The following is a 10,632-nucleotide window of genomic DNA, read 5'->3' as shown; positions in this document are numbered from 1 at the left end:
GGTTAATTTTAGTACTTTTGGTAGAGATGGGGTTTCACCATGTTGGCCAGTCTGGTTTCAAACTCCTGACCTCAGGTGATCTGCCTGCCTCAGTCTCCCAAAGTGCTGGGATCACAGGTGCGAGCCACTGTGCCTGGCCTGAGCATTACATCTTGGAAAGCTTACAAAAACCAGAGATGGATGGTTCTGGAGCTGGACCATGGACAGAGAGCATCCTAAAATCCAAAGAGTTACCCATTTCTGAGATTTTATGCTCACATCCCCGATAAGCATCCTCAACAAGTCATTTGCCTGGGATTTTCTCACTTTTATATTACCTTAGTTCTTTGCCTTTCTAGTGATTTTTCATGGATTTCTCCTTACATTTTTATAAGTCTCTGTCTTCCCCTCTAACTATAGATGACTCCTGGCTGTCTTGGCAGTTCTTTGCATTTCCTCTACTGCCCAGTGCATAGGTTGTGCTATAAGGATATCTATGAATGTTGATATGGGTGCAGCTCAAGAGTCAGTTCAGCTGGGGACTTAAAGATATCTTGAAGGAGATGTGCCTGCCTGAGTCTCCTGCTTCATCCCTCATGTGCTTGGAACTGTGATGCCACATGCAGGTGCCGAGAAAACACATGCTCATTGATTGCTGACTTTTGACTCCCTATCTCATTTTGATGAATGTCCTTATATCCTTAGGGAAAGCTGCTCCTGCTGGCAGTTACCAGACATGACTCCAGAATGGCTGCATCTCAGATGGCTTCTGCAATAGATAATGCCCACTGCCTAACTGCCTCCCAGATGTCTAGTGGAAGTCTCTAACTCCACATGCCCTGAACAAAACTCCTCATCCTCCCCCTCCTTTCTGATCTACCCACCACCTTCTCCATCTTGGGAAGTGACACCTCCAGGCTTCCAGGTGCTTAGGTTCAAAAGTTTGGAGCAGCCTATCATGCCACTCTTCCTCTTGCACCCCATATCCAATCTGCAGCAAATTCTGCTCAATCCATCTTAAATATAGATTCAGAATCTGACTGCATGTCAACCCCTGCGCTGATACCACCTTGGTCTTGGCCACCATTATTCCACTTCTGCAGTTCTGAAATGGCCGTATAAGTGGTCTCCTTGACTTCACCCTTGCCTCACTCTAGTCTATTCTCGATACAGCAGCCCGGGGAATCCTTTGAATCAAGTTAGATCATGTCACTCTGTTGCTAAACATGCTAGAATCCTTCTCCACCCCTCTATCCCTCAATTTCTCCCAGAATAAAAGCTGAAATCCATAATCAGACCCTTCCGTATCTCTGTGACCTCATCCACTATTCCTCTTGCTTAGTCTGCCCCAGAGACATGTGCCTCCTGACTATTCAATGGTCATAGCAGGCACTTCCTTCCCAGGATGTCTGTTCTCTGCATTTTTCTTAAAGAGTCCAGTGAATAACTCCCTTGATTCCTTCTCATCTTTGCTCAAATGCCATCTTCATAGCAATTGCATCCCTCACCACGAAGTTTAAAACTTCACCGTTTCACCAGTGCTTGTAATCTTCTTACCCAGTCCTCATTTTCCCTCAGTTTTTTTTTTACCACGTTTTAGCATATTGTGTACATTTCTTGTTTATTATGCTTATTGGTCTTGTTTTTTCACAACCGGAATGAAAGTGGGGTTGGGAATTTTTTTGTCTGTTTTGTTTACTATTTCTGTAGTGCCTAAACTATTAAGTCAATGTTGGAAAGGAAGGCAGGGAGGAAAGAAAGAAGGAGGGAAGGGACTTCATTTTTAGGAAGTCCTAAATATTGGAATAGAGGTTGTTAAACTGAAATTAACATTAATTCATGCTGAGTAGAGGAAAGAGAACCAAATTTTTGAGAACTGGTACAGGAAGCATTTCTCACACACTGATTGTTTCTGATTGAAATCTATATGAGTGGTCTGCAGCACCTGCACAGATTGATTAAATGGCTTCCTGCCTAATCAGCTCTCCATCAGTTATTATCTGTGTTCTCACTTGTCAGCCATATTGAATGGGGATGGCTTCCTCCAGCTCTGTTCAGGCTCTCAGAGCTATGGGGTATGTGACATGAAGTTCCGGGGTGAGGCAGAAGGAAATTCTAACCTAAATACAGGTTGAGAGAGCCTTTTTATTGGAGACTAACTGTCCTTACTGAAGGCGTCCCCTAGAAAGCAGGCCTTCCTGGGGGTACTGGCTTGTGTGAGCCTGATGTGGAAGCTTTCATTTCATTCTTCCTGATCCTGTGGACTGGAGATGGATCCAAGAAAGATGTAGATAGGTCAGAAGCTATTTCTGCTCGTCAGCAATATCTTCTCATTAGCATTGCCAGCAGGGCTGGGTGTTAATGAGGGAGAACCTGGGTCAGTGCTGGTTCCATGATTCACTGTAAACACAGTTCTTGGAGCACTCCCCAAGGGTGGGTTAGAGGGGAGCTCACTCTGTTGATATCTTTCAGTCACTCAGTAACTCACTCTCTTGGATGGGGTCCAAGTAGACCCATGTTGGACTGTGGATGTCCTCTGACTGTTATTAAAAGGGCTGAATTATGAAAGGCTTCCATGTGGTTCTAAGAGGCAAGAACTACATATTAGGTTGGTTCTTGTGAAAGTGATGTGGTGGTTTTAAAATGTGGTCACAAGTTCCTTGGCACATCTCTTATCAAGAGATGGGGGCTGCATTCTGCCCTTGCACCTGGTATGCTCTGTGACCAATGAATGGACCGTAGAGAAAAGCACAGTAATGTTACATGAATTCCAAGGGTGGAACGCATCTTCCATCTTCTTTATTGGAAAACTCACTCTAGGAGCCCTGAGCCACCATGTGAAGAGCCTGACTTTCCTGAGACTGCTTTGCTGCAGAGGCCACATGGAAGCACTCCAAGTGACAATTCCAGGTGAATACACATATCCCTAAGCCTTCCCAACCCAGGTACCAGACGGTGAGTAAGCAAGCCTAGTTGGAAGTGGATTCTCCAGCCTCACCTGTCTCTCTCTACCTTCTGCCCACCTTTGAGTCACCCAGGTGAGGCCCCAGATATCTTGGAGCAGAAAACCTTCCCAGCTGTGGCCTTTCTGAATACCTGATCTACAGAATCTTTGCATATAATGAAATAGATGTTATAGGCCACTTAGTTTTGGGATAGTTTTGCGGTAATAGATTGTTAGAACAGTGATGTATTTGGAAAATACCAGCTTTGGAATCAGTTAGACATCAATTCAAATGCCAACTCCCACTTGGCTATCTCTGTGATCTTGGAGAGTGTCTGATACAGCTTTATAAAGGGGATAATATAACCTATATTTCAGGTTGATGTGAGGGTTAAATGAGGTAATATGTCCAAAGCCTATTTTGTAAGAGTTTTAAAAAAATCTTAACTTTCCTTTTCTTCTCTTTCCTTCCACTTAAGGAAGAATAAAACAATAGCCTAATTATGTCCACATTGGAAATGCAAGTATATCTGATACATTTCGTGACTCCCATGTGGGCCAGCCTGCATTAGAGCTGTTGGTTTACTTTTCCCTCCGCCCTGCCTGTTTCCCCTGACCCGTGAGCTCCATTTGGCACAGGTCTGCTCTTTATAAACTTAGAGCTTAGCCCAGGGCCGGTTCGAAGTAGTCGCGTGATCAATGTTGTCAAAGATATGTGTGAAGAAATGCCTACGAGTAGAAAGCTGAGCCTGCATGTATGACTTCACAGTGGGATAGGAGAGTATGAGAAATTGTATCTGTAAGAATTAAATCTGATGTTTTAAAAGTCAGCTATCAAAGAGACCCAGACTTTGGCACTCACTGCCTGGGGTCAAATCCTGGTTCTGTTCCTTACTGGCTATGTGACCTTAGGTGACTTACATAACCTCTCCATGTCTATCTTTTTCCATCCACAAAAGGGGAGAAAAATAATGGTACTTACCTAAGAAGTGTGTTGTGATGAGTAAACATTATACGAAAAGCACTCATAACAGTGCCTGGCTCATGGTAATGCTATGTAACACTGCTCCTCCTTGTTCATGGATCAGGAGCATCTACAACACCCACTAACTAGTGAGAAATGCAGGAATCTCAGGCTCCAACCCAGAGTGACCAAAACAGAATCAGCATTTTAATAAGATCCTCAGATGATTCATATGCCTATTAAAACTGGAGAAAGCCTGCTTTTCTAGTAAGCCTTAACTAGTATGACGATGTGGAAGAGCATTGTCATACATTTGGAAAACATGTTCCTAAAAAATTGGTGCAGTCCCAACATGCAGGGTTTTTTAAATGTCATGGACTTAGGAGTTAGGCCAAGTGAAGGACAATGCCGAGGGCCACATGGCTGTACACTTGTCCAGCAGCATCCTCTTCTCTTCCCTTTGCATTATACTCCATCCTTTAGCACTTCCTCTCTTGTGACTTGCAGGCAAACACCCACATGTTACCACATGGCTCCTGGTTTATTCCTGGGCCTGAATGCTCTCTGCAGTTAAGTGTTGTTCATCGCCCAGTGCTTAGTCCAGGTAAAGGGAAATGGTATTATCTGCAGTATTCTGGAAAGTTGTTTTGCATTTGTCAGAGGTGTTCTCCTTTGTTTTTGTTTTTTGTGTTTTTGTTTTTGTTTTGGAGATGGAGTCTCGCTTTGTCATCCAGGTTGGAGTGCAGTGGCATGATCTTGGCTCACTGCAACCTCTGCCTCCCAGGTTCAAATGATTCTCCTGCCTCAGCCTCCCATGTAGCTGGAATTATAGGTGCCCACCACCATGCCCGTCTTTCTTTTTCTTTTTTTTTTTATTTTTTCTGTATTTTTAGTAGAGACAGGGTTTTACCATGTTGGCCAGGTTGGTCTCGAACTCCTGACCTCAAGTGATCCACCAGCCTCAACCTCCCAAAGTTCTGGGATTACAGGCATAAGCCACTGTGCCGTGGCCCATTCTCCTTTGTTAACACCTGTAAAATCCACCTGCAATTTTATCCCAAACTAGGAACCCATTTAAAAAATGCATTCCTTTGTGTAAAGCCTTAGACAGATTCACCAGTTAACACTTCTGCTACTCTTAAGCAGAAATAACCGTTGTGGTCTATTTGTGGACTGGTTTTCTTAGTAGTACATACTTTTGTTAACTACATGTATCACTGTGGTGACAGTTAATCACACGGTTTTTGGAATTAAGATAATCATTACTTGTAAAATTACAGCAAGCTGACTTCTCATTAAAATTTCATTAATGTCTTCTCTGCGTGTTTTAAATTTGATACTTTACAAAGCATATCACTCTATTAAGCTTCCTTTCATGTTGTCCCTTGTTTTAATAGCTTCAGAATGTTTTAATATCTTTTTGCAATTAATGCGAGAAAAAGCAATGTAGAATGGTTGAACTAAAGTAAACATTCTGATGCAGTGTTTTGCATACCCTGTCCCATTCCCACACCTTGCTAACTCTCTAGAAACCAGTACTACAAGCAAGAGAGCCTTAGAGCAAATTCTGGGAAAACATCAGGAAATCAGTGGATCCTGCATTAGGGGTCCTTGGGTTCCTGTGCTGTCATTCTACTGAGAAGGACCACCCAGAACTGGGACTGTACGGCATCTCTTTCCTTTCCTGCAAGAATTGCCTGAATGGCAATTTCCTCAGTGGCTTGCGGTGGGTGGTGGCTGGGTCTTCCCCAGGTGCAGTAGGCAGGCTAAGGCTACAGAGCTCTCTGGACCTTGTGGCCAGGGGGTCAGGGAGGCAGTGCCTGGGTGGTAGTAGAGTCGGGCTCCACATCATCTATTCTGCGGAAGCGCTCCAATCTCTCCCACCCCCAGGTACTCGGCCTCCTCTGCCCCACACAGACATAGCCTCTTAAGACATTGCAGACCCCAGATGTAAAATGGTTTGGAACAAAAGGGAGGAAGAAGTGACAGCCTCACCAAGGCCCCTGTGTTCATGCTGCCTCCTTCTCCTGCTGTGGTTTAGGAATTCAGTTGTGGGCAAAGAAAGCTGGATGGCTTTATGTCCCCGAAGGGAGTCATTCAAATTTGCAAAGCCTCTATCCCAACCCGTGGGAGTCTAAAGGTTTTCTGGACCAAATGATCTCCCTCAATTCAGATGTTATTGTTTTAATATAATGACAAATGCAGTGACATCAGCAGCTTACAATAGCCCCCATCATTCATCCTTTCAAGCTATGCAAGTATATTTAGTAATCAGGGAGCACAAGGCAGGCTGCTCTTTATCCAGGTTATTACAGAATCGGCAATGTTTGCTTTCTTATTACAATTTCCAATTAGTGGGAGAGCAATGGCGATAGGCCAGCTTGGGATCTCCAGGGAGATGCCTGAAATTTTACACGCAACTTAAAGAGATAGGAGTTATCAGGGCTGCGACTTGTGCTAATCTCCCCTTTTCACCAAGGGATTAGGTGGAGGGATGTGGATTTGTGGTATTTAATCAGAGGAGCTGCTGGAACTTTCATCACGGCCTTTGAATTGTACCCGTGGCTCCTTCCATCCTCTGATGGAACAGGTCACCGGATCCTTCTCATAGGATTTGAGATTATCAGGGTTTTCTGGAATTGGCAGTTGTGTGGTTGGCTGTTTCCTGCTTTGAGCCCAATGAAACTTCCCTCCACTCCTGCACCCCTGTGTCCCCTTGGCCTCCCCACTCTGCCTGTGCTCATCACCTTCCCTGGAAAGCTCTCCTTACCTCCCTCTTCAGCTACCACACTTGGCCAGCTCTTCCACTTCAAGGACAGCATCCTACACTAACCTCCTTCCTCTTTAGGACTCTAGAGCATGAGCAGTCTATAAATAGGAACTTGCTTCTTAAAAAAAATTGTATGTTAAGATTTGATCAGAAGAGCAATTCATTTTAGAAAATATTAATACAAAATATAATATATACTACTAGGTAATCATTTTTAGCCCTTTAGTGACAGTTTTCATAGATACATATTAAGTTACTTTCCTCACTTGGCAGTGTGCCATGAGCTTTTTCTCACATCATTAATAATTTGTCTACAGCATAATTTTAAGTGGCAGAATAATATTTTATTGTATGGATATCTTGTGATTCTTTTTAAAACTATTCTTTATTATTGGCCGTTTAGGGGTTTTTAAATATCTCTCTCATATAAACTGTGCAATCTTTTACATATCTGTTATTATTTCCTTAAGTTACATTCTGGAAGTGGAATTGCTGAGTTAAAAGCGTTTGTGTAGTGTCAGGACGGTCAAGTGGTCTAAAACCATTTGTGTTATAGGGGAGAAAAAGTACTATCTTTTCCTTACTCATTGCAAGGTTCATGGCTAATACCTATAGGGCTAAAAGGGAAAAGCTTCCCCTCCACCCTCTGAAGGTTCACTGAAAATAAACTTACAATAGGCAGACTAACAAGAGAAAAAGGCATATGAAATGTATTTATGTGCATGGCCCAGAGGAATCACAGGAGAGTGATTACCCAGTAGGGTCCTGATGCTTATGTAACCTTCTTCAGAGGGGAATGGGAGTTGGGGGTATAGGAATAAATAATTTTAGGAGGGAAAAACGGTTTCAGGAGGCAGACATTTGCTTGTGAATGATTCTCTTTGGAAATAGAAGGGACCCAAGAACAAACAATCGTTTGGGACAAAGTGCAAAGTTCATCTGAGTCTAGGTGTGGTGTTTCATTTGTAGTCACTTTCTCTGTGGTTTGAGTTTTAATCTCCTCTGGTTAGTAAAACTTAAGGGAAAGAATTAAAGGAAGTCTAATGGTATTAAACTAGGGGTCTGGTTTCTAGGTAGATAAGGGCAGAACAGCTCCATCCTGTGCTTGGGGAGAGACAGAGGATTGAGAGACAGGAGGCAGGGGTGGGAGAGTCTGAGAGACCTTGAAGTTACTTCTCTACTTTAGCTGTCAAGTCACCATATATTGGGGGATCATTTTCTGAGCCCTAACACATCCCTATAAGAAAAGGCAGATTAACAAGAGAAAAGCATAACATGTTTATTTAACCAAAGTTTTATGTGATGCAGGAAGTCTTCAGAAATGAAAACCCAAAGACCCAGGGTAAGCTGTGTATTTTTATTTTAAGTCTGATGAAAGAAGTGGAGAATTGTGGAGATATATGATTGGACAAAAAGGGGTATGATCTAATGGTATTAAACTAGGGGGAAGTCAGCAAGGCCTGCTTGTTCAGGTTCTTCTTGGCTTTCAGGTGTAGAGCAGGACAATGTTATATGAGGGTCTTAGCACCTACTTTCAGGGGAGGAAAATCAGACAATTCCTCTAGGGCCATGTTTCAGGGGAGAAAGGTGAAAGAAAGTCAGAGAGTGGACTTCTTTTTCTACGGTTCCCTCTATTTCCTTCAGCTTAAAATACTTAGTATGCCAAGGTGCCATGTTTTGGGATATTATATTCAGAGCTCTGACAATATTCTGAGAGGTTTTGACCAATACTACCATTTTAACCTCCTTAAATATTGCTCCAACCTCCTTAGGCCTGGCAAGCAGTTGTGTTCTTATGGCTCCTCCCTAGCTTCACCTGGGTAAACCTGTGAGTTCCTGAAGGGCGAGACCCACATGCCCTCTTTTTGTCCCTACACTGCATATCAGGGACTAAGTCTCCTGTCCATGTGCAGCTAATCAAGGTTGGGACAAGAAGTGAATGAGAAACTCACTGTCAGGGTTATGCAAAGTATAGGATCAGGTTTAGTCTTATTTACAATTTTGATACCTTTTCATCATGGATTTTTTAGAGATCAATTTTGATTTTTTAAAAAAGATTGTGTCTTCATCCAGTCAGGCTCTGATAACAAAATATCTTAGACTGGTGACTTATAGACAATAAAGGTGCATTTGTTAGAGTTCTGGAGGCTGAGAAGTTCAAGAGCAAGCTGCTTGTGGATTCGGTATCTGGTGAGGGCCTGCTTGCTCACAGGTCACTGTTTTGTCACTGTATCCTCACATAGCAGAGTGGGCCAAAGAACTCTTTTGGTCTCTTTTACAAGGACACTAATCCCATTCATGAGGGCTCTGCCTCCTAACCACCTCTCCATTTCCTCTGATCCTTGGGGGTTAGGATTTCAACACACACGTTTGGGAAGGGGGAATATAAACATCCATCCATTGCATATTCCATTGAAATATTATTTATCTCAATTTATCTTGATGACAAGTCTTTGACATCCCCTTAAATTTTGTGCCTGAAGCAAGTGACTCACTTTTCTTATAGTATTCCTGGCCCTATGCCAGCTTGCAAGGCCTTCTGTAGTTCACTGCCACCTGCAATCCATTATTTTGCCTGTTTCGTCCTGCATGAGCTGAGCAGTTGGCCACTGAGACCACTGAGCAGTTGGCCATGTGTCTCTGGTCTTTTTCTGGAGGCCACTGAGCAGTTGGTCATGTGTCTCTGGTCCTCTTTCAGTAAATGTGTCCCAACCCTCATAGATGCATGTCATGAAAATGATGACTCTGAGGTTGAGCTCAACTTTTACCCCACATGTCACTCCCCTACTGAGTGTCTGATGCCTCTGGGAGGGGAATGACTGATTTAGGGCAAACAGTTGGGACACCACTCCTTGGTTTAGGGCTTTGTATGAGCAAGGTTAAATTTGAACTGGAGATTCAGTAGCATCCCAGCAACCCTCTCTTCTTCCTTCTCCTTCTTTCTTTTTTTAATTTAATTTAATTTTATTTTTGAGATGGAGTCTCGCTCTGTCGCCCAGCCTGGAGTGCGGTGGTACGGTCTCCGTTCACTGCAAGCTCCGCCTCCCGGGTTCTCACCATTCTCCTGCCTCAGCCTCCCGAGTAGCTGGAACTATAGGCGCGCGCCACCACGCCCGGCTAATTTTTGTATTTTTAGTAGGGTTTCACCGTGTTAGCCAGGATGGTCTCGATCTCCTGACCTCGTGATCCCCCCACCTTGGCCTCCCAAAGTGCTGGGATTACAGGCGTGAGCCACCACACCTGGCTCTTCCTCCTCCTTCTTTCTAAATCCCATAGGCAACCTCCCTCATGGTCTCAATAACTTTGAATCTTTCATTTCATTATTATTTAATTTAACAATAATCACCACTGTTACTAAGCACTTAACATATGCTCAAAAGAACACAGCCAGGAAGGGATGAAATCTTCATTTAAGCTCAAGACACCTGGCCATGGCAAAATGATTACAAACCCTGACCCTCAGTTCAGCCTACTGCATTCAAACTGCATTCAAAATCTAATTTGGCCATTTTCAAACTAGGTGACTTTGGGGAAATTGCTTAAGCCTCCCTAAGTCTCACTTCCTGTATTACTCCGATTTCATACTGCTAGAAAGAACTGTCTGAAACTGGGTAGTTTATACAGGAAAGAGGTTTAATTGACCCAGTTTTGCATGGCTGGGGAGTTCTCAGGAAACTTACAATCATGGAAGAAGGCAAAAAGGAAGCAAGGCACCTTCTTCACAAGATAGCAGGAAGGAGTAAGTGCCAATCAAAGGGGGAACAGCCCCTTATAAAACCACCAGATCTTGTGGAAACTCACTATCACAAGAACAGCATGGGGAAAACCACTCCCATGATTCAATTATCTCCATCTGGTCTCTCCTTTAACATGAGGAGAATATAAGGATTATGGGGATTGCAATTCAAGATGAGATTTGGGTGGGGACACAAAGCCTAACCCTCTCTCTCCCCCCGCCTCCCCTCCCCTTCCTCT

Source organism: Rhinopithecus bieti, unplaced genomic scaffold, assembly GCF_001698545.2.
Source record: "Rhinopithecus bieti isolate Rb0 unplaced genomic scaffold, ASM169854v2 scaffold_5273, whole genome shotgun sequence".
NCBI lineage: Eukaryota > Metazoa > Chordata > Mammalia > Primates > Cercopithecidae > Rhinopithecus > Rhinopithecus bieti.
Note: the sequence above shows the minus strand (reverse complement) of the source record.